This window comes from Dermochelys coriacea, chromosome 6 (genome assembly GCF_009764565.3).
Source record: "Dermochelys coriacea isolate rDerCor1 chromosome 6, rDerCor1.pri.v4, whole genome shotgun sequence".
NCBI classification, from domain to species: domain Eukaryota; kingdom Metazoa; phylum Chordata; order Testudines; family Dermochelyidae; genus Dermochelys; species Dermochelys coriacea.
This window is the reverse complement of record NC_050073.1, coordinates 50,078,431-50,099,175: the sequence shown is the minus strand read 5'-3', so window position 1 is coordinate 50,099,175 and position 20,745 is coordinate 50,078,431. Positions and strand designations below refer to the sequence as shown.

General features: G+C 38.9%; 1 protein-coding gene across 4 annotated transcripts in view; it reads left to right on the top strand.

The window, feature by feature from the left end:
• The window catches only part of LRRC4C (leucine rich repeat containing 4C), a 1,007,170-nt gene that overhangs the window by 845,184 nt on the left and 141,241 nt on the right, over window positions 1-20,745 (top strand). For 3 of the 4 annotated variants that reach the window (XM_038407809.2, XM_038407817.2, XM_043516293.1), the window contains one exon: window positions 2,151-2,235. The gene's annotated coding sequence lies outside the window, so the exon portion shown is untranslated. Of the gene's footprint in view, window positions 1-2,150; window positions 2,236-13,275; window positions 15,139-20,745 lie in introns of those variants that run through there. The other variant, XM_038407820.2, reaches the window with a different exon arrangement.

Below are 20,745 nucleotides of genomic sequence, written 5' to 3'. Positions count from 1 at the left end.
ATGTAGGCACCTACATACCTTTATAAATCTGGTCCAAAGGCTTTATTTACAGAATAAAGTTAACAGAGGTGAGTTTGATATCTGATATATCTCAGATTTGAAAGAAACAAATCTTTGGAATTTATTAGCCAGAAAAGAAGCCCCATTTAAAATGTTGCTCAGTACAGCCCTGATCTTCAAAAGGGCCACCCTGTTACATAAAATTATGTGCATATATGTTTGTAGGATCTATATATGTCTAGAGATTGGAAGAGAAGATTGCAGTGGTAGGTTCAAGGCCTGGCCAACAACTACTCTGGCTCTAGTCTTTTCATTATTGGTCACATTTTTTTAAAAAAGATCTATGTTCGGTGATTATGGCAAGTCAAAAATTACTTAAGGGAATGGATTTTTTTTTTAAAGAATACCAGATGTTTGGAATGTTCTTTTACAAAAATAGATCTCCTCATACAATTGTATTGCTCCTAACATATCTTGTAAATAAAGGTTACATAAAATGATGCAAATGTTTAAGGCAAGCATTCTGGAGATAGTCATGCACATATACACAATACATATAAACAAACAAATAAATAATACATAATAAAGAAAGAACCAAACCAAATCTTGGCTCTAAAGCTGTGCAGGGAACTGGAATTTCCGTTTCACCAGAAATACTGCAATTTCTATATTTGTTTTCATTCCAAATTGGAAATAAATTTGGAGAGAGCATGATTTCAAAATGAAAATCAAAACATTCTGTTCTGAAATTGTTGAAATGGGACCCAAATGTCTGAAATGTTTCAATCTTATGCAAATGGTTTTCTTCAATTTTTTTTTTCAAAACAAAGATTCATTAAAGTTCACATTTTCCTCTAGAACAATGGTGGGAAACCTGAAGCCCATTGTCCACACTCAGCCCATCAGGGTAATCCACTGCCTGGCTGCGAGACAGTTTGTTTACATTGACTGTCCTCAGGTACTGTCACTCACGTGCCGGTCACCGTGTGCTGGCCACCACTTCCCACAGCTCCCATTGGCCGGGAATGGCGAACTGCAGCCACTGGGAGCTACAGGTGGCCGTGCCTGCAGACGGTCGATGTAAACACACTGTTTTGTGGCCCATCAGCAGATTACCCTGACAGGCCGAAGGTTGCCAACCACTGCTCTAGAAAGTTTTGATTTTAATGAAATTGCATTTTCCAGTGAAAAGATATTCTGATGGAGATTTTTCAACCAGTTCTACATCCTAGGCTTTGAGAAAGTTCACACTGGATCTGAACTTTGAGTGTAGCTACCATCTCTACAATTAGTTGAAGAGAAGATTGGATTCAAATTCACATGAAATTTTGGAAAGTTCTGACCTGGAATGAGACATGAATATTGCAGTCCAGAGTTATTTCTATTGTGCAGACTCATGGAAAGAGGATACCTATTCCAATCAGCAACACTTCCTGTTTGCAATACCATACACCTCTTGAAGCAGTATAGAACTTCTGATAGAGTTTATATATATATTTGTATAGCTCCTGCTTCTTGGCCAAATGCTAGCGATGATATAACTTCCTCTAGAAGTCTAAGAAAAGGTTTTCAAAAGTGACTAGTGGTTTTGGATGCCAATTTAAGACTCTTTAATGGGCCTTATTTTCAGAAAGTGCTGAGTTTCTGGAAATCAGGCCCCTTTAAAACGTCTCAAATTGGCCCCCTAAAATTGGAGGCACTCAAAATCACTAGTCACTTTTGAAAATTTTGGCCAAGGTGTTTAGTTTCCTGAGAAGCAAAAGATTGCTTCCCCTTACAGTAGCATTCCTATCTACTGTCAAAAGACTGTCAGTGTTATAATGTATGGTATTTGCCAATGCATTCTAATCTACTACATGGCAGCTAAGTTTATAAGCATTGTAAAAGAAATTCCACACTACTGAAGCAATGAAGTGGGAGCCATATGTAATAGTGAGGAAACTCAATTCCAGCATAAACTAGTGGAGAAGGAAGGGGATTATTACAGAAAATGACAAAGAAAAAACAATTCCTGCAGGTAGCGAGAGATGCCCAAATTCGTACTTATATGGACCAAGCCCAGACTTTCTCATATCACAGATTGCACTTTCCTGCATTGTTGTGTAACCAACATGTGAAAACTTGTAATATCTGTGTGTCTTTCCTTGCAGGTGTTGATGCCCTCTTCATCACCAGAAATCATCCTCTTACAAAGAAGCTCTTCCCTAGATCTTGAAGATCAGATCAGATTTTAAGGTAGGACTGTATGTTATGTTGCACCAGGCACAGTGAGAAGGAAAGATGGAGACAGGGAAGAAAGAACCAGAAAGATCTATGTATTAAAAATAATGACCTAACACATTAAAACCCTATATATTCTTATCATTTTCACAAACCTGGACTGTGTGGCCAGCTCCCTATTCAAGGTTAAGGCTGTTCTTTTAACTATATTTTAATACATTTGTGTGCATATATGCAGAGCCTCACATCTCTCTTCATTGTGGGCTAAATCCTAAGGCCTGTTCTCAGTTTTTAATTGGCGATTACTCAGGCACTCACCTGTTAAGTACAGGCATGTTATATAGCATACACAGATCTCAAAGCATTTAACAAAATCAAGGGTTGGTCTATTCTGGGAATTTACATCAGCATTGCTATGTGTCTCAGGGGTGTGAAAAATCCAGGCTAGTGTCCTATTCACTTGACCACACTGCCTCAAGAATTGGCTATTAGAAAATAGTGTACAGTGCATGAATATTACACTTAGGCTTGACAGAATTTGATTATTTTTATAATTTTGACAGATAATATTGATATTTAGTTTTAAGCATTTAAAATAAATTTTCAGAGTTGTGTAAAATTATGTAGTTTTAGCATTTAGATTCAATTCTCAAGTAAATAAGAATTGTATTTTCCAGTCACAATAACTTCTTAGGAGAAAAAATTAAGACATCTGAAACATCCCTTTCTATGTCAATGCAACATATTCTTGTGACTTTAAAAACATAGGGGAAAAATTGCTGTCACTTTTTAAGTAAAAGCAATAATTCCTAAAGTACTCTATCATTCATGTCCATGTCTTCTTGTCTTAGGGTTTGCAATCTTATGAATGCAATTTAGTAGCAACAGAGAGCTATTCTTCCTTTTCACTCTACTGACATTTACAAAAGCAGCTATATGTAGAGGAAGGTGCATGAACCATTAAGGGCCAAAATATATCCCCATGTACACCAAAAGAAATCTGGAATGACTTCACTGTATTCAAAGAAGTTACTCCTCACTTACACCAGTGTAAATGAAATCAGATTCTGACCTCAGTGGGGCTCCATCTTGGTGAAGGAGTCCACTGCTGTGTGTGCCTCATACTGTAGGATTAGGACTCGAGGCTGCAAAAGTGACAAAACTTTGAAGTGGGAAATTTTGAATGAAAACATTTGGCATTTGGTTCCAAGCCATTTTGTGAATCAGAACTTCTGTGGATTTATGTGGAAAATAGGATCATTTATGAGCAGGGCTGGCTCCAGTCACCAGCTTTCCAAGCAGGTGCTTGGGGTGGCAATTAGAATGGTCCAGCAGTCCGTGTCCCGTGGCAGCAATTCGGCGGCAGCTCCGCCACTTTCCCCACCGTGGCGGCAATTCGGCGGCCGCTCCACTGCTGCTGTGGCGGCAGCAATTCGGTGGCAGCTGCTTGGGGCAGCAAAGTTGCTAGAGCTGACCCTGTTTATGAGAGCAAATTCATTAATGTTCACTCAGAAAATTGTCCAAAAATGACATATTATAGGAAATTTCCAAAACGTAGCCATTTTCAAAAATTCAGAATGAAATGGAAAAACTTTTTGTTCTTAATTTTTTTCTTCAGGGTGTATGTGTGCCTGTACACAATTTTCATTGTTTGCTATGACTACCACTGCGAAGGCACTTTTTGTCTGCCACTACTCCTTTGACTTTAGGAATGACTTTACAATTTGGACAGCCTCAGATTGCCATGATGGTGGGAATCAAGCTATGTATTTCTTCTGTATCTACTCTCATTGATGTAGGGGCAAATTAAACCAGTTTGTGATATGAATTTAGTAAAGGACACAGAGCCCCAAGATATCATTTGTGTAATTTGTACCTAATGCCTGTCCAATTTAGTACATACTGCTTTGCCCTGCTTTGCCCTCTTTCAGCACCCCATGTTCTTGTGAGGGACACCTATCCTGCTCATGCCTAACTAGTCAAGGTGAGTAAAGGACTGACTCTGAATCACCTTTGTTTTTTTTTCATTTACGACATAGCCTTTGTAGCTGTGATAACTGTAGCAGTAAAGTTGGAGCAGAAGTTATTAAAAGAGAATATTCTGAACAAAGATTTCAACACAGAGAAAGAACCTACGGAGATTGGACACAACTCAAAGTCACATGAGAGGTAGATATTTTGGATGAAATTCTGGCCTCATTGAAATCAGTGGGAGTTTTGCCATCAATTTCAATAGAGCCAGAATTTCACTCATTGAGTTTTAAGAAGACATTTTTACATGCCAATTTTCTGATTATATTCATACCATAAAGTTTTACAGATCTGAACCCTTTACATTTCTGAGCATCTTCAAATCCGATTAAAGTCAATAGGGCTTGAAGGTGCGTAGCACCCTTTCAGGGTTGAGCTCTTATGCCTTACATTCATAGGGACCTAAATTTATTTTAGTAAAACCCTGGACACTAGACCTCCCAATTTGGTAATATTACAGCCCAAAGAGATGCTTAGAAACAATTTAACTCTCTGTATTTCTTATAACTTTGTCTGTTTATACCTTTCATTATTGCAGTTTTTCTTCACTTAAATATGAAGGACATATTTCTCCTCACAGATCCACAGTGCTCATCTTTGTTGCTCATTCTGGTCTCATTCTATGTGCAGTCCTCTCAGGTGAAAAAGAGAACCTCACTGCAGATTAGAAAGGAGAATTTTGCCCCAGGAGTAGAGGGCTTCTTACTTTCTTTCACAAAACATTCAGTCACTAAAGGTTAGGCCCCTGTTTCAAAGAAGCTTGGATGCCACTGAATTCCTTTTCACAGATCAGCTGATCTTTCTATGCAGCAATTTGTGTCCCATTGAAAAATAGTGCACATTAAAACCCAGACATTTTTAACTGCAGATTGTGATATTTGTGTCTGCAGCTGTCCAGTTGGATTAGCAACACAAGATTCAAAAAAACATTCTGAGAATTTCACTGTGTGAAGTGGAATCAAGTTTACAAGGAAGATATTTACAAATGGAAGATGAAGCATGTGGTATTTTCCTTCCAAGCCAATATTTTATGGATTCATAGCTTAATAGCATTTAAGGACAGAGGAGACCAACAGACCACTTATTCTGCACTCCTGAGTATTTCAGGCCATTAAATTTCACTCCGTTATTCCTGTATTAAGCCCAGTGACTTGTGTTTGATTTCTCTTAACCCACCCCTGTGTTCCAACAACTGTATAGCTGTGAAACCAAATTTCACATTTGGGAACTGTGAATAGGATGAGATTAAATCTCAAATGAGCTGGGGGATCCTTATATATACAAAACAGTAAGTCTGAACTCCTAATGTTGAAGGCTTTGGAGCTGAATTTGGTATTACTCACACCATAGTAAACCAATGATAATCAGTGGAATTGTATATGCGTAACATTAGTGTGAATCAGATCAAAGTCAAGCTTTGATTTTCTTACCGTATCACAATCTCCCTAAAATATATTTCTGGATTCTCACCATCCCTTAGTTCCTGAGACAAGCTGTTAAGTTTATTAGAGTAGAAAGGGCCTAATGCAAAGCCCATTGAAGACAATGAAAAGTTTCCCATTGACTTGAACGGATTTTGGATCAGATTCAGGCAGTTTTCTTTCTTATTAAAAGTATCAGACTGAAAAGAACCAAAATGACAATGATGTTTCCATGCACAAATAACTTCTTGTCAGCAATGTTTTATAAGGAAGAAGGATTATTTTCCAGAGTTGCTTTTGTGACTATATACAAGGAAGGTGAAATTTAACTGTATCAGAGCAGATAGATAGCTCTGAAACTGCCTCTCACTGTCCTTTTTATTAGCAACATTGTTTAATTTTCCTTTTTCACTCCTCTCCCTATACTTTGCCAGTTTTTACACTGTTTCTTTCCCCCTCTTCAGGCTTTTCTGACTGTGCAGTTGATGTCTATCTCACCTTCTTTATCTGCAGGTCTGCATTATGTTAGAATATTTGCTTTCCCAGGGACTAAAGATATTTCTCTTCCACCAAATTATTGACAACTTTAAGTATCCAGTCTTTTACCTTTAACCATTCTCAATGCCACTCCGACATAGAAGTTCAGTTCTTTAGCCCCAATTTCCTGCCAATAAGGAACAATTGTGTTATTGCAACTTGCTGTTATGTTGCCAGTCACAACATTTGCTGCACATGCCAGTAAGCACTGATATTCTTCCTTACCTAGGATCAGGGAAACCTGTTCAGTTGATGAGAAACAAATGTGTGTTGTTTTAGTTCATTTTTCAGAATGTTACTATTTATCTTCACTGATCAACCTCTTGGTCCATAATCTTCTTGGTCCTTAAATGGAACTGGAAGTCATTGAGACTATGATTGTGGCCTTTGTCCATGTGCATCATCAGCTGCAGGATAACGGACTTTAGCTGCACTGTTGCAGGAGGGGTCTGTGGATCCCTATGAGCAGCCAGAATTGCTAGTTGTCCAGGGGCTGCATCTCCAAAGCATCCGTTTAGGCCACAATGTGCGCCGTCATCATTCAGACAGCTGCTACCCTCCTTCAGATCTTCCTTCCCCTTAAATGGAGCAAAGGTGAATGACCATGTACAGATGAAACCAGAGTACATATATTCCTAGCCACTTCTTTCCCCACTTGGGCTTGTCTGTGTCAGTATTTGTGCTTTGTAAGTGTATGGATGGATGTCTAGGTGTTATTCTATTCCTTCCACATGATCCGAGATATCTCCCATGGTACTTCCATGTGAAATGTAGAGCTATTGTAGAAGTGGATTTTGCAAATGGATCTGCAGGGAGTTGTTGGCTCCTGGAAGTTCCATGCAAAGAGAAAGTTCGAAGACTCAAAAAGAGCATAAAACAAACTTAAGAAAACGATTAATATAAAGTGTCGGGGGGGAAAATATTTCACCCAACCAAATTTGACCAACTTATAACCATTTACTTGCCTGATGGATATATGCATTGATGAATTATTAAATGTGCTGATAGTTTTTCAAAATATGTTTTAGAGATATTTGGCACCTAGCTGACTAACAAACCTGGAAACCCAATAGTACAATTTAATTCCAGATTGCTTTGAGGTTATGTTGTGAGTGACTAGTCATTTTATTGTCTTTGTTTTATTTGTTGATAAACTATAGTTAACATATTAAAAATAGTAATTTTAAAAGAGGAAATTATAGTGTTAGTCTACATGAGAATGGCTATACTGAGTCAGACCAATTGTCCATCAAGCCCAGTATCCTGTCTTGTGAAAGTAGCCAGTGCCAGATGTCTCAGAGAGAGTCACCAGAACAGGGAAATTTATTAAGTGATCCATCCTCTGTCATCCAGTCCTAGTTTCTAGAAATCAGAGGTTTCAAGACACCCAGAGCATGGTGTTGCATCCCAGACCATCTTGACTAATGGCCATTGATGGACCTACTCTCCATAAATTAATCTAATTCTTTTTTTTGATTCAGTTATTTTTTGGCTTTCACAACATCCTCAGGCAACGAGTTCCACAGGTTGACTGTGTGTTGTATGAAAAAGTACTTCTGTATATTTGTTTTAAACCTGCTGCCTTTTAATTTCATTGCATGACCCCTGGTTTTTGTATTATGCAAATAGGTAAACAACACTTACTCTCTTATTGACTTTCTCCACAACATTCATGATTTTATAGACCTCTGTCATATCCTCCCCTCATTCATCTCTTTTTCAGTCTGAACTTTTCCAGTTCTTTTCCAGTCTTTTAAATCTCTCCTTGTAGTTCATCTCTCCATACTCCTAATAAATTTTGTTGCCCTTCTCTGTACTTTTTCCCATTCTATTATATCTTTTTTTTGAGATGGGGTGACCAGAACTGCACTCAGTATTCAAGGTGAGGTCATACTGTAGATTTATAGAGTTGCATCATGATATTTACAAGTCCTTTATCTATTCCTTTCTTTATAGTTCCTAACTTTCTGTCAGCTTTTTTGAGTGCCTCTGCCATTTGAGCAGATGTTGCCTGTTCCCCAACATATCATGTTCATCCATAAGTCTGATAATTCTGTTCTTTACTATTGTTTCAATCAGTTTGCCTGATATTGAAGTTAGGCATACTGGCCTGTAATTGCCAGAATCATGTCTGGAGACTTTTTAAAAAAAAATGATGTCACATTAGCTGTCTGCCAGTAATCTGAAACAGAGGCTGATTTAAATGATAGGTTACATACCACAGTTAGTATTTCTGCAAATTCATATTTGAGTTCCTTCAGAACTCTTGGGTGAATACTATCTGGTCCTGGTGACTTATTACTGTTTAATTTATCAATTTCTTCCCAAAGCACTTCAGTCTGGGATAGTTCCTCAGATCCGTCAGCTAAAAAGAATTGCTCAGGTATGGTAATCTCCCTCAAATCCTCTGCAGTGAAGACCGATGTAAAGAATTTATTTATCTTCTCCACAACGGTCTTCTCTGAATGCTCTTTTAGCACCTTGATTGCCCAATGGTTCCACTGATTGTTTGACAGGCTTCCTGCTTCTAATGTATTTTAGAAAAATTCTGTTAGTTTTTATGTCTTTTGCTAGTTGCTCCTCAAATTCATTTTGGGCCTGCCTAATTATACTTTTATACTTGACTTGCCAGAGTTTATGCTCCTTTCTATTTTCCTCAGTAGAATTTGACTTCACATTTTTAAAGGCTGCCTTTTTGTTTCTAACCACCTCTTTTATGCTGTTGTTTAGCCATGGTTGTTGTTTTTTTTTGTTTTGTTTGTTTTTTTGGTGGTATTACTGTTTTTGTTATTGGGATATACATACTGTTTGAGCCTCTGTTGTGATGTTTTTTTAAAAAGTATCCATGCAGCTTGAAGACATTTCACTCTTGAGACGGTTCCTTTTAATATCCATATAACTAGCTTCATCATTTTTGTGTAGTTACTCTTTTTGAAGTTAAATGCTACTATGTTGGGTTTCTTTGGTATTTTCCCCCTTTAAGGATGGTAAATTTAATTACTTTATGGTCACTATTACCTATTGGTTCAGCTATATTCACCTCTTGGACCAGATCCTGTGCTCCACTTATGACTAAATCGAAGATTGCCTTTCCATTTGCGGGTTCCAGGACCAGCTGCTCCAAGAAGCAGTCATTAATGGTGTCTAGAAATTTGATCTCTGAATCTGGTCCTGGTTCCTAGTAAATATGGGGATAGTTGAAATTCCAAATTATTTTTGGGTTTTCTGTTTTTGTATCTCTAATCTCCCTGAGCATTTCACAATCACCATTCTGGTCAGATGGTCATTAGTATCAGATCTGAATGTATATAAGCATGGAATTTCTATCCATAATGACTCTATGGTACTGTTTCATTCATCTAAGATTTTTACTCTATTTGACTTTGCTTTTTTTCACATACAGTGCCACTCCCGCACCAGCATGACCAAGTCTGTCACTCCTATATATTTTATATTCTGGTACTCCCATGTCCCATTTATTATCATCATTCCACCAAGTTTCTGTGATGCATATTATATCAATATCATTGAATACCAGGCACTCAATTTCATCTGTCTTAGCATTTAGATTTCTTTCATTTGTATAAAAGCACTTTACAAAATTTCTCAGTATTTATTTGTATTCCTTTGTGATGTAATTCAATGGGATTCTCTTTCATTTGACTGTTTCTCTTCAGTTCCTATCTGTACTTTATCAGCATATTACTGCCCTGATACTAATTGTTTAGCTAAATCATATCTACTTTAGCTAATATATTATTTCTATATATATTTCATATAAATACTAGTATCATTTAACAATTCACATTTTAATGCCATTTGGAATGACATCAAAGCTGCATAAAGTGCTAATTTCTGGTGAAAGGGTAAATGAATATTAGTCTGTGTCCAAATAACTGATGTATCTACTGCAGAAGATTGCATTTGAGAATCAGATTAGATCTGCAACAGCTAAGCATCACCACTTACAAAGACCACTTACTTGATTTTAACAAACAAACAAAAATCTTCAGATTTATTCACAGACTCTTAGCTTTAGTAGGCAACTGTTAAAGGCATCTTTTATAACAAAGTCAAAATTTTTAGCCAGGTTCTTTGAATATTAACCTGATCTTGAATAAGTAATGAGTAGTGTACAATGTAGTATGTAGTATGTTAACGTTTAGTTGTAACTTTGCTGTAGTAAAAAGTAATTTAAAAAAAGGTTGATGGAAATATTTATTGGGATGTGATATTTTTGCACTTCTGAAAAAAAATGTTTGTTTTGATATTTATTTAGAGTAAAATAGTACAAAGATAAAAGTGCTTATACAAAGCTCTAGGAGTCCTAATGCTTGATAAATATCACAACATAAGTTCAGTAGCATCAAACAGTCAGATAGGTAGGAACTTGAACAGCCAGCTACCAAAAAATGTTCCCTTCTACCCCTTCATCATTTCTGGTGCATACTCTCAGCTACCTTCACAAAATCCTATTGAATATAATGCAGCATGCCTGGAAAACCACCAAATTTGGGTTGCTTGTTATTGATCCAGGTCTTGATCCTTCACCCATTTAAGTCAATGTGTATTTGCCACTGTCTTCAGTGAAAGCAAATCAAAAGCCCTAAAATATATGATTGATTAAGAGCAAGAGGATGATTCCCTTATTCGCACTAGTGTGAATGTTACTTCACAAGTTCTGTCACTGAGTCACCACAACTAGAAGTAATGTACAACTGGAAACTGAGCTCCATGGTCTTTGCTATTGATCCAGTAAATTTGTTACTGAACTGAAATTAACCAGAAAATATACTCTACAATTAAATAAATATGTATATAGCTACATGTTCAAGTCCCATACTTATAACCGTGCTTCCATTCTCTCTTCTCATTTTCACTTTTGCCGAGATCATATCAAAGAGCTGGATTAAGTAAGGATACCTGATATATGTGTGTGTGTGTGTGTGTGTGTGTTACTATTGTGGAAAGAAAAGAAGTACTTGTGGCACCTTAGAGACTAACAAATTTATTAGAGCATAAGATGCTCTAATGTGTCTTATGCTCTAATAAATTTGTTAGTCTCTAAGGTGCCACAAGTACTCCTTTTCTTTTTGCGAATACAGACTAACACGGCTGCTACTCTGAAACCTGTTATTGTGGAAAGCAGAGTGAAGGTATAGCTGTGTTATTGCATACTAAAAATAACTGGAAGCAACTGTTTGATTTATGGAATCCACTATAATTACCATCAAAGAGCTTGGCTCATTTTTGGTGGGTGGGGTGTGTATGTGGAGGAGTTGGATCTATACTTTCTTTCTTTCTTTCTTTCTTTCTTTCTTTCTTTCTTTCTTTCTTTCTTTCTCATTATGAGAGCAACAAATGCAGTAGAGTGTATCATCCATAAACTGCTTGCTTGCCTTGCTCCTATAAACATTTCCACATGTAACTTTCCACATGTGAGAACTTCCACTGAGTTTATTTCCCGAACATGCTTAACAGTGAGCATGTGAATAGCAATTCAATTGACATCAAATTAAACACATCCATAAGCATTTTCAAGATCACAGGCTTAGTTTGTAAACTTGAACGGAACATTGCATTACAATTCCAGTCCCTCTTCCCTCTCCTCCACTTCTGAAAAATCCTAGGTCAGATTCATTCCAATGGAGTTACACCAGAAAATCTGTGAGTCTAGTAATTGGGCTGGTCTGCACTGAAAACTTAGATTGGTGCAGCTATTGCATGCAGGGGAGTGAAAAATCCACTCCCCTGAGCGCTGTAGCTATGCTGACCTAATCCCTGGGGTAGTCACCCTTAGGTTGATGGAAGAATGCTTCTGTCGACCTAGTGACTGTCACTCAGGGAGGTGGAGTTTCTACAGGGATGTCGGAAAAAAAGCCCTTCAGTTGCTATAGTCTGTGTCTACATTATGGGTGGGCTTGGAAGGATTCAATTTCTATTTGTAAATGTCAATAAATGTCGATTTCACCAAACACACACAAACTGACCAAAAAATATTTCCATCAATAATAATAAAAATAAAGATAGGCAAAGTAAGAAAAATAATGCTTGTGAACTTATTAGGGTTTCTTTTCAGGCTATTTCCTTTGTATATTCTGACATGTGGTGTTGACACTTGTGTTGTAATTGTTATAAAGCTTTTACCTTTTGAATCTCAATGTCTACAGGCATTAAATAATTATTGTCAGATCTCCCATAATTTCCCTCAATTTTGAACATTTAAATAAATAAAAGTAAAAAATGCTTAAAGAATATCATTTTGCACTACTGTGAAACTTTAAATTGTTGAAAATTTGTAAAATGCTGAAAAATAAACATTGAATTTTGCCATACCCAATTATGGGATTACAGTAACATATCTATGGCATTGTAGCTCTGTTGCTGTAATGCTTGTAGTGTAAACATGGCCATTATATTGTGATCCTGCCACTTAACTGCTCACAAATCTCCTGAAACCATAAGGCACTTTAAAGATCTTCCAGTCTGTTAATTAATGTGCAGGTGTTTTGTACTGAGTGACACTTGGGTTTCTTCAAATTATGGAGATAAATGGTTTAAATGTGTATTAATGTGTGTTTGGGGGGGGTGTAATGTAAACATGTGTATATGTAAAGGTATATATGGGCATCGTGTTCACAATTACATGCCTAGCCACAAAAGGCGAGAGAAAGTTACTGAGTTAAATGAAATATAACAGATTTCCAAGGAGTGATTTTATAGAAAATCATTAACTTTCCCTATCCTTCTGTGGCTAGGCATGTACCTGTGAACACAGTTGAGCTGCCACAATCAGGCAGGCTTTTAAGAAAATGAGTTTTGACATTCCTTTTCTGAAGACGAGCCTTTGTTTTTCAATTACTCCTTCCTCACTTGGAGGTTTCTTGAGGTAACAGTGAGCCTGTTCCCAGACTGTCCGCCAGGTGGCAGCAGTGACCTATCACAAGAGCTCCTGTATCCTTTGCCTTGAGATCAAGTGTTAATGCAATTGACCAATCAGTGCTAAGATGATGGGAGGTAATTGGGTAATTGTATTTTACTGATCATAAGCAGAGAAAAGGAGGAAGGGGGGGGAAAGAAGAGAGAATTGAAGACGGGAGAAGGGACGAGTGTAGGCAGAAAGACTGATCCTGGGACCTTTGGAAATACTGAGGTGCCATTGCAAAGGTGGGGGTGGGGGGTGAGAGAGAGAGCGCAAAGCTACTCCCCGCAGCAGCTGACTGGAACTGGATATATGTAAATACATCTACATACACACATATAAATATATGTAGGGAGAGTTCGAGCTGAAGCTGGTGGCAGGGAGAAAAGGTTTCTGCGGTGGAAAGGGCTGTGCATTTCTGGGATAAGGAATGAAAGAAGCGGCTGCGCTCCTGGGAATGTATCATCTTGGACAGGAGGGAGGAAGGGAGAAGGTAACTGGAATGTGGAAGAAGATGGGAGCCTAAGCCACTGCTGTGCAGAAGGGGATACCAACTTGTAGAGCTGAAATATACCAGCCTGATCTTGGCAATGAGATCAGAGCTGCAATTGCAATAAATAGGGGGAGGAAAAGGGAGGCAGAGATTGGAGGGCTCTCTCTGTGTGTGTTTCTCTCTCTCTCTCCCAAGAAGAAATAGAAGAAGTTTATCCGTCTCGATACTGCTGGATCTTTATTCCTGCTGGACAAAAGATGGAGAGGAAGCAGAAATGAAGAGGAAGGGGAGCCCCGTGCTTGTGAAATTCAGAGTTAGGAGGACAAATCACGCCTCCCCAAGGAGCTTTTGTGCCCCATCGGGGGAGTTTTAACATCAGGAAGATTTTGAGACGTGGGGGCAAAGAGAAGAGGGAGAGTCAAAAACACCCATCCCACGTGTGTAAATAAAATTAAGTAAGGGATAGATTTATTATTGACCGCTGGTGGGAACCTTGAATTTTCCTCCACTCTCCCCCACCCCATTTCCATTTAATGTGAGATGATGAAAATGCAGAGGAGTTGGAGGGAAGGCAAAAGGAGATAACGTGGAGTTCGAAGAGAGGAGAATGGTGATGATGCTGTGAATAGCTGGCTTCTTTCTGAAATCAAAAATCCAATTGCGCACTGGGTTGTGATTGGAAATCTAATCAGATCTTTGGAGAGGGGGGAGAGAGAGAAAAACCAAAAGTTTATTGTTTTAACATTGTAAATGTAAGAGGAGACTCTGGTGAAGGTGTGTGTGGAGGAAAATAGGGAAAACAGAAGAATGGGAACCCCCTATTTAACGTGGAAACACATGTATTGGATAATTGATAGTGCAGCAAAAAAGGGGGGAGAAGAAAATTGCTTGGAAAGACCTGGATCTTAACAGTCACAACAAAAAATGCATTAAAAGCAAACGGCCTCACTTCAGATAGAGGGTTGTTTAAAATAAAGAAACCTCTCTCTACAGTCCAAAGGGGGGGGGGGGGAAAGTTGGCAATGGAGAACAGAGGAGCCAGAAAGGCAAAAACCCTCAAAGAAAGGAAACTAGGAAAAGGATCCACACTGGAATGAAAAGTTTCAGAAAGGAGAAGGACCATTTTTGCTCTGAGGGATTTTTTAAATGTTTAGTTTTTTTTTTTTTAAAAAAAACTTCGCCCAAGAAGAAGGAATTTAATGATAAAGCTACGACCATTTTAAGCAGAAAAGTTAAGAGCGACGGGAAAAAAATAGGAGGGGGGGGGGCGGGAGTGGAAAAGAAGAAGAATCTGGTGAGGGAGAAAAAATCAGCAGGTTGGGCTGGATTGGAGCCTGTGTGGACTGAAATTGATCGAAAATTGAAGTTGGATATTTTATTTTTAATTTAATTCCTTATTTTTAATTTTGGCTTCGCTGCTGCAATGAAATAGTTTGCCACCCCCTGCCTTTTCCCCCTCCCCCCCAAACACTCGGATTTCCATCTGGATAGTCTTCTGTGCAATCTGAATTACAGTGAGTGCCTTTGATATTTTCTTATTCTTATTTCTTGGGAAATAAATCATGCCCCTCGCTTTCTTCCCTTCGGATACAATCTGGATAAATTATACGAACTGATTTGGTGGGGCGGGGGGTATAACTGATAATTTACGTCAGATCCAAGGTTATTGTTAGTAAAATCCAAGCCCCGGGAGGATGTTGCAGATGTCTGCATTCCTGGGTCTGCAGGGTTTGTACATGTTCACTAGCAAAGAAATCTCCCAAGGAAGCCCCTGCAGTGTGTGGTGGTGTGCTGCTTGATTGCCCAAACTGTGCAAGCGCGGCAAGTTGCACGGCAGCCTCAGGAGTTTGATGCACAAGGATTCCCCCCACCCCTTTTGACTATTGGAAATCGGAGAGATCCAATTTAATTTTGATTATGCAACCTGACCGTGCAGCTCAACATGGTGTATTAACATGGAAAATGATAATAAGGCAGACAGGTGAAGGGTGGATGGCTTTTGGGGGGCGGGGGACGTTGAGGAGGCAGCACAGGGAGAAACGTTACATTGTGCACGGAGTGATTAAGGACGGTTATCAGCAGCGATTGGGGATGGGTATGCACTGTTGAAGGAGAGTTTATGATACTTGCCACAGATGTGCTCCAGATCTCTTAGGCAATTTGTTGTGGTTTGGTGGTAAATCCTTCTCGCTCCCAGAGGGCTTTCACAGCAGTTGTAGATTTACTGTTGATATTCTGCAGCCTTAGGACAGAACTTTTTTTTTTAAAAAAAAAGAGAGCGAGCGAGTCTGTCTCTGGTAGGGTTTACTGATTAGGAGTGACAGGTAGATAATGGGCCGAGCTAGTATCTAGTAATTATGTCGGTCCTTGCCCACAGAAATGGAGGTTGGGGGAACAAAAGCGGGATAATGGGATTTGAAATAACTGGGGGTCCCTGTGTGCTAGTGGGGAACAGTGCCGCTTTCCTCCTCGCTTTTCTGCTAGCATAGCTGCTGGCTTATTAGATATTCCCTTTCCCTGCCCCCAATCCTGGCCTCCATGTCCAGGGACACAGACTGAAGGTCTTTACTGGAATAGACTGGAATGTAGTGACGAAGGAAGTTGGAGGGGGACCCCAAATACATAAATAAATGAACCATTGGGCAGATAATGGCAATTTTTGCCAGGCAATGTGCAGAATTAGCATCACCAACGATTCCCCCCCCCCTAACTGCAATCTAATAGGGGAAGGGGAGAGATCTTGATTGGAACTCCTCACTTGCTGACAATCTTTCCCTCTTTCTCAGGCTTTCGGTCTCAGAAACCACAAGTTCAACATAGCTAGAACTTCTGGCAATGAAATAAACATGTAAAACCAAACCAAAACAAAAAATTTGCCCTATTTATTTGATAGAAACCTTCCTGACCTTACTGGTTTAATGGAAATTAGAGTTTCTGCCTTTAAAAAATATCCCCTTCTTCTGCTCCTCAGAGGTCATGTCCCTTAAAGTAAACGCTGGTTACTTGGGAAGGATGAAAGATGTGGGGGGCAATCCTGCTCCCAGGGAGGTCCAAGGGATTTTTGTTTGCCATGGGCACAGAATCAGGCGCTTTATTCTGCTGGGCTTAAAACAAGAAGCAAGTTGGCACAATTTTAAAAAATATCCCTTACAGCCATATCTATTCTTACCCTTCTCTTAAGTCCTTAACTAAACATGTTTAGTATGGAATGTTTTCAGTCTCGTTTATTTTTCTGGAAAGGTGTTTCCTGTGGGGACACTGAGTGGGCAATAAATTTGTTAGTCTGTGAAAACAATTGCATTGTTTTCCTCAACCCTGTGTAAGGTCCTGAATATCTTATCATAATTCTGGGCCCTATTGGGGTTACACTGACATCACCAGTTGCAGTAATAGAGCAGTTAAATGTGTGTTTAAACTGTTGCTCAGTAATTACTGAAAGAGAGAGAAGCTGGCCAAGTGAGATGGGAAAAAATCTTCAAGCTTTTCACTGGATTGTTGTGAAGTGAGCCCATAAATAGAAAACCTCTAGGGAAAGCCAGTCTAGTCTTTGACAATAGGACGCCTGATTCATTCTGTACACTAGATAGCGCGAGGGGTTTTTTATGTTCTGAAGAAAATGTAGATACAAATCTGGGCTTTGAAATAGGCAAAGCTTGTCAACATTAGAAATCTGAAGATGTGTCTCAGCTTCTAAAGATGCAATAGTTGCACACTTCCATGAATCACTCACTTGGAAAAGAAGCCAGAGACATATGGAATGTAACTCTTTCAGTGATGTAATAGAAGAGTGTTTTGCGTTCAAATAATTTGCACTCTGAAGTTGTCTAGATCTCAAAGTTCTGGGCAAGATAAAAATATGATAGATAACAAAATGAGATGAAAAGTGAGGATTTCATAGTAACCTAAGTAGAAATGAAAGCTGATTTTGCTATTTCATCTCTCGTGTCAGAACACCAGTGTAGCATTCAGCAATATATGATATGCAAGCTGCCTTCATTTTCAGAGTATTGGGTAAATCATCTGTAATTACCCAGGCAGGTAGGAAACTGGTATGAATAGTGTGTGTGAAGAGAAAGTGCAGTGTGAATAGTGAGCAGTTATGTGAATAGTAACATGTCAAATGCCAATGCAGAAGAAATTAGAATACTGTGTATGAGGGCCCTATTTTATTTTTGTATTTGTTTCCCGGGGGACAAAGATCACTTAATCTAAAAATGCAACCTCTCTGGGTAATCTGTGGTTGTGATGCAGAAGTTATTGCTGATATAAAACCAAGGCAATCCATGTCTTTTCATACTTCAGAAAGGTCTTTCAGTGTAGTATAGTAGGCCCCAGATCAGTTTTTATTGCTGAAGTAGCCTCCGGATCACTGTGACTAGGATTGTAATCTTGGGTGGAAAAGAAGACTTGTAAAGGCCGTTAAATAGAATGTCAACATATTTCTGTGCTATATAGACATAGATTTATAAACTCATATTTTGCTCCTTCAGTGTAAGCTAAAGGTTGTGGAAGAGATTCTCAAAATATTAACAGGTTTCAGAGTAGCAGCCGTGTTAGTCTGTATTCGCAAAAAGAAAAGGAGTACTTGTGGCACCTTAGAGACTAACAAATTTATTAGAGCATAAGCTTTCGTGAGCTACAGCTCACTTCATCGGATGCAACCGATGAAGTGAGCTGTAGCTCACGAAAGCTTATGCTCTAATAAATTTGTTAGTCTCTAAGGTGCCACAAGTACTCCTTTTCTTTTTTCAAAATATTAAGAGTTTAAGTTAAGGTGTGAGTATCTTTAAAAACTAATTCTATTGCACATGGTTAGCCAGTGTCATTTTCCCAGTAGTTACATCAATAAGCAGTATGAAAATGGAGACCCTCTATAGCAAGACATACCAGTAAGTATGTGGGATTTCAGTAGGGTTAAAAACAGTGACTTGCGTTTTCATTAAGATTTGTTTCCCCTTATTTAAAATGTAGAGGAAATTTGATGCTGTTGAAAAGCACCTGTTTGACAGCCCTGGAGGCTGACATCCATAGTCTATTCTTCAGGGTTGGGGGTGCAGGTGCGGGAAGAAGGGGAGGGAGAACATCACAACTAACTGCAGTGTAAACTTCACTCCCAATCCTTTCAATGTGTTTCCGCCTTGAATTGGAGAGATCCCTTGACCTCTCTGATGAGATTTACAAAAAAAGGGGGCAATTAGCATCAATTGCAATATGGACACAGGTCCACAAATAAGAGGAATGGAGATTCACCAACCTATTTCTAGAGGATCCAAATATCTGTCAAGTGGTAGTGGCTTAGATCACTGCCTACCTGGAGCCTGATCCTGCATATCCTTACTCATGTCACCAGCCTCAAGGAAATGAACAAACCCTGCTACTTTAAAAGGTGAGTGAGTACTCATGTGGTTAAAGCTTGGCAAGAAAGGTTGGAACTAACCAGCCTTGTACAATTCCATTCACCTCAGCAAATAACTTTTTGAAAACTGTCTTTAGGAGAGTCCCCACACACATCTCCCCAATATCAGCATCATGGAGTAAAGGTCAGGAAAGTAGCTTTTTTTTGCCATCACTGGTAAATTTTTGTAAGAATTCTGCAAGACTGTCTTTATCCCATGACCAAAAGATGAAGGGCTCCATGTTTCATTGTGCAGCTCCAGAGCTCTTCGTTCCCTCTCTCCTTCAGAGAGTTTTGTTGTCTACTGTGTGTTCCCTCCCCCTCTTTTAATTGCTGATATACAAGCTGTGATATGTCTGGATGAATTAAGAAAAAGTGATCGGGGTGGGGGAGAGCAGGAATATTCTTATATGCATTAGAGAGAAAAGACAAAGTCAGACACGCATACGCACAAAAAGAGGGAGTGAAGATTTACATTTGGTATCCAAGGAAGCAAGAACAGAATACTGCAGGGTTTTCTGTTCATTGTTTAAATGTTGCCATGGCAATATCTTGGGGCACAAGTTACATGTTTTTCACTTCTCTAGTTGAGCTTTTCTTAACAACAACAAATATTCTTATTGAACTTGGCACAACAATAGGCAAAAGAGTGAGATGGTCTCATTGTCTGTCCGAGGCTTCTGCAGTTCTACCCTCAGATCTGTTAATGTACAAGAGACCTAATTAAGATAGAACTGCTGGATGGAAGTGGAGTGTGAGGCTGCTTCTTGTTGTAAGGACACCAAGCATATTACAATATTTTGTGTAGTGGCGATATGTTAATTGGATAGCTGCAGGCAAGTGAAGTGTAGCAGTCGCTGACAATTAGAAAGAACAATGAACTTGCTAGGACTCAATCCATTCCTCTAATCACTGGGTGGATTAAAATGCATTGCAGGCATATGCTAGAGTTTCTGTAGATTTGAACACCACAATGCTACGAGCTCTGTAAATTCTGCTTTCATAAAGCAAGGACCAGATTTATCTTGCTGTCTACAAAAGAGAGAGGCAGCACTGGATTCCGGAGCAAAGTCTCTGTTTGCATTTGCTGCAGAGCATGTCCTGCCATGCAGGAGTGTCTGTGTGCAATGTACCACTGAAATCAGTGCATTTTTTAACATAATACTGATGTTGGCCCCATGTCGAATTAGTTAAAACCAGCTCAAGAGAGTCACTGCAAAAGATAGGCTTTTGTTTTGAAAGACATGAGAGATTCAGGACATTGGAGATGCCCTTTGTGGGGAGGGATCTCCCTTTGGTTATTTTTTTGCAGGAGCTGGATCCATGAAGCCTGGTGCAACAAAATAACTCATGGAAACAATTGGCTTACATGGCCAATTTAATGTGAACTTGACTTCTGAAGAGCATCAATAGTTAGTACTTTTTTACCGCTATATGTGTAAGAATGATTCTCGGATGCTTTGAAGGTCATACCCAATCCTAAGAGCCTAGTACTGTATTAAATTTTTAAAAAGGTATTTAGTGTAGTTCGGGTCTTCTCATTTAGCACTAGTGAAATGTAGTCATCTATTTATCCACAAGATTAAGTACAGCACTCACATTAGCTGTCTGAATGCCTCGTCCTAACCCTAAGGTAAGGTTCACCGTCAGAACTGGGACAGGCTCTAAAACAGTTTCCCTAATTTGAGCAAGCCTTGGCATCTCTGAGATGGCCAATAAAGTTTGC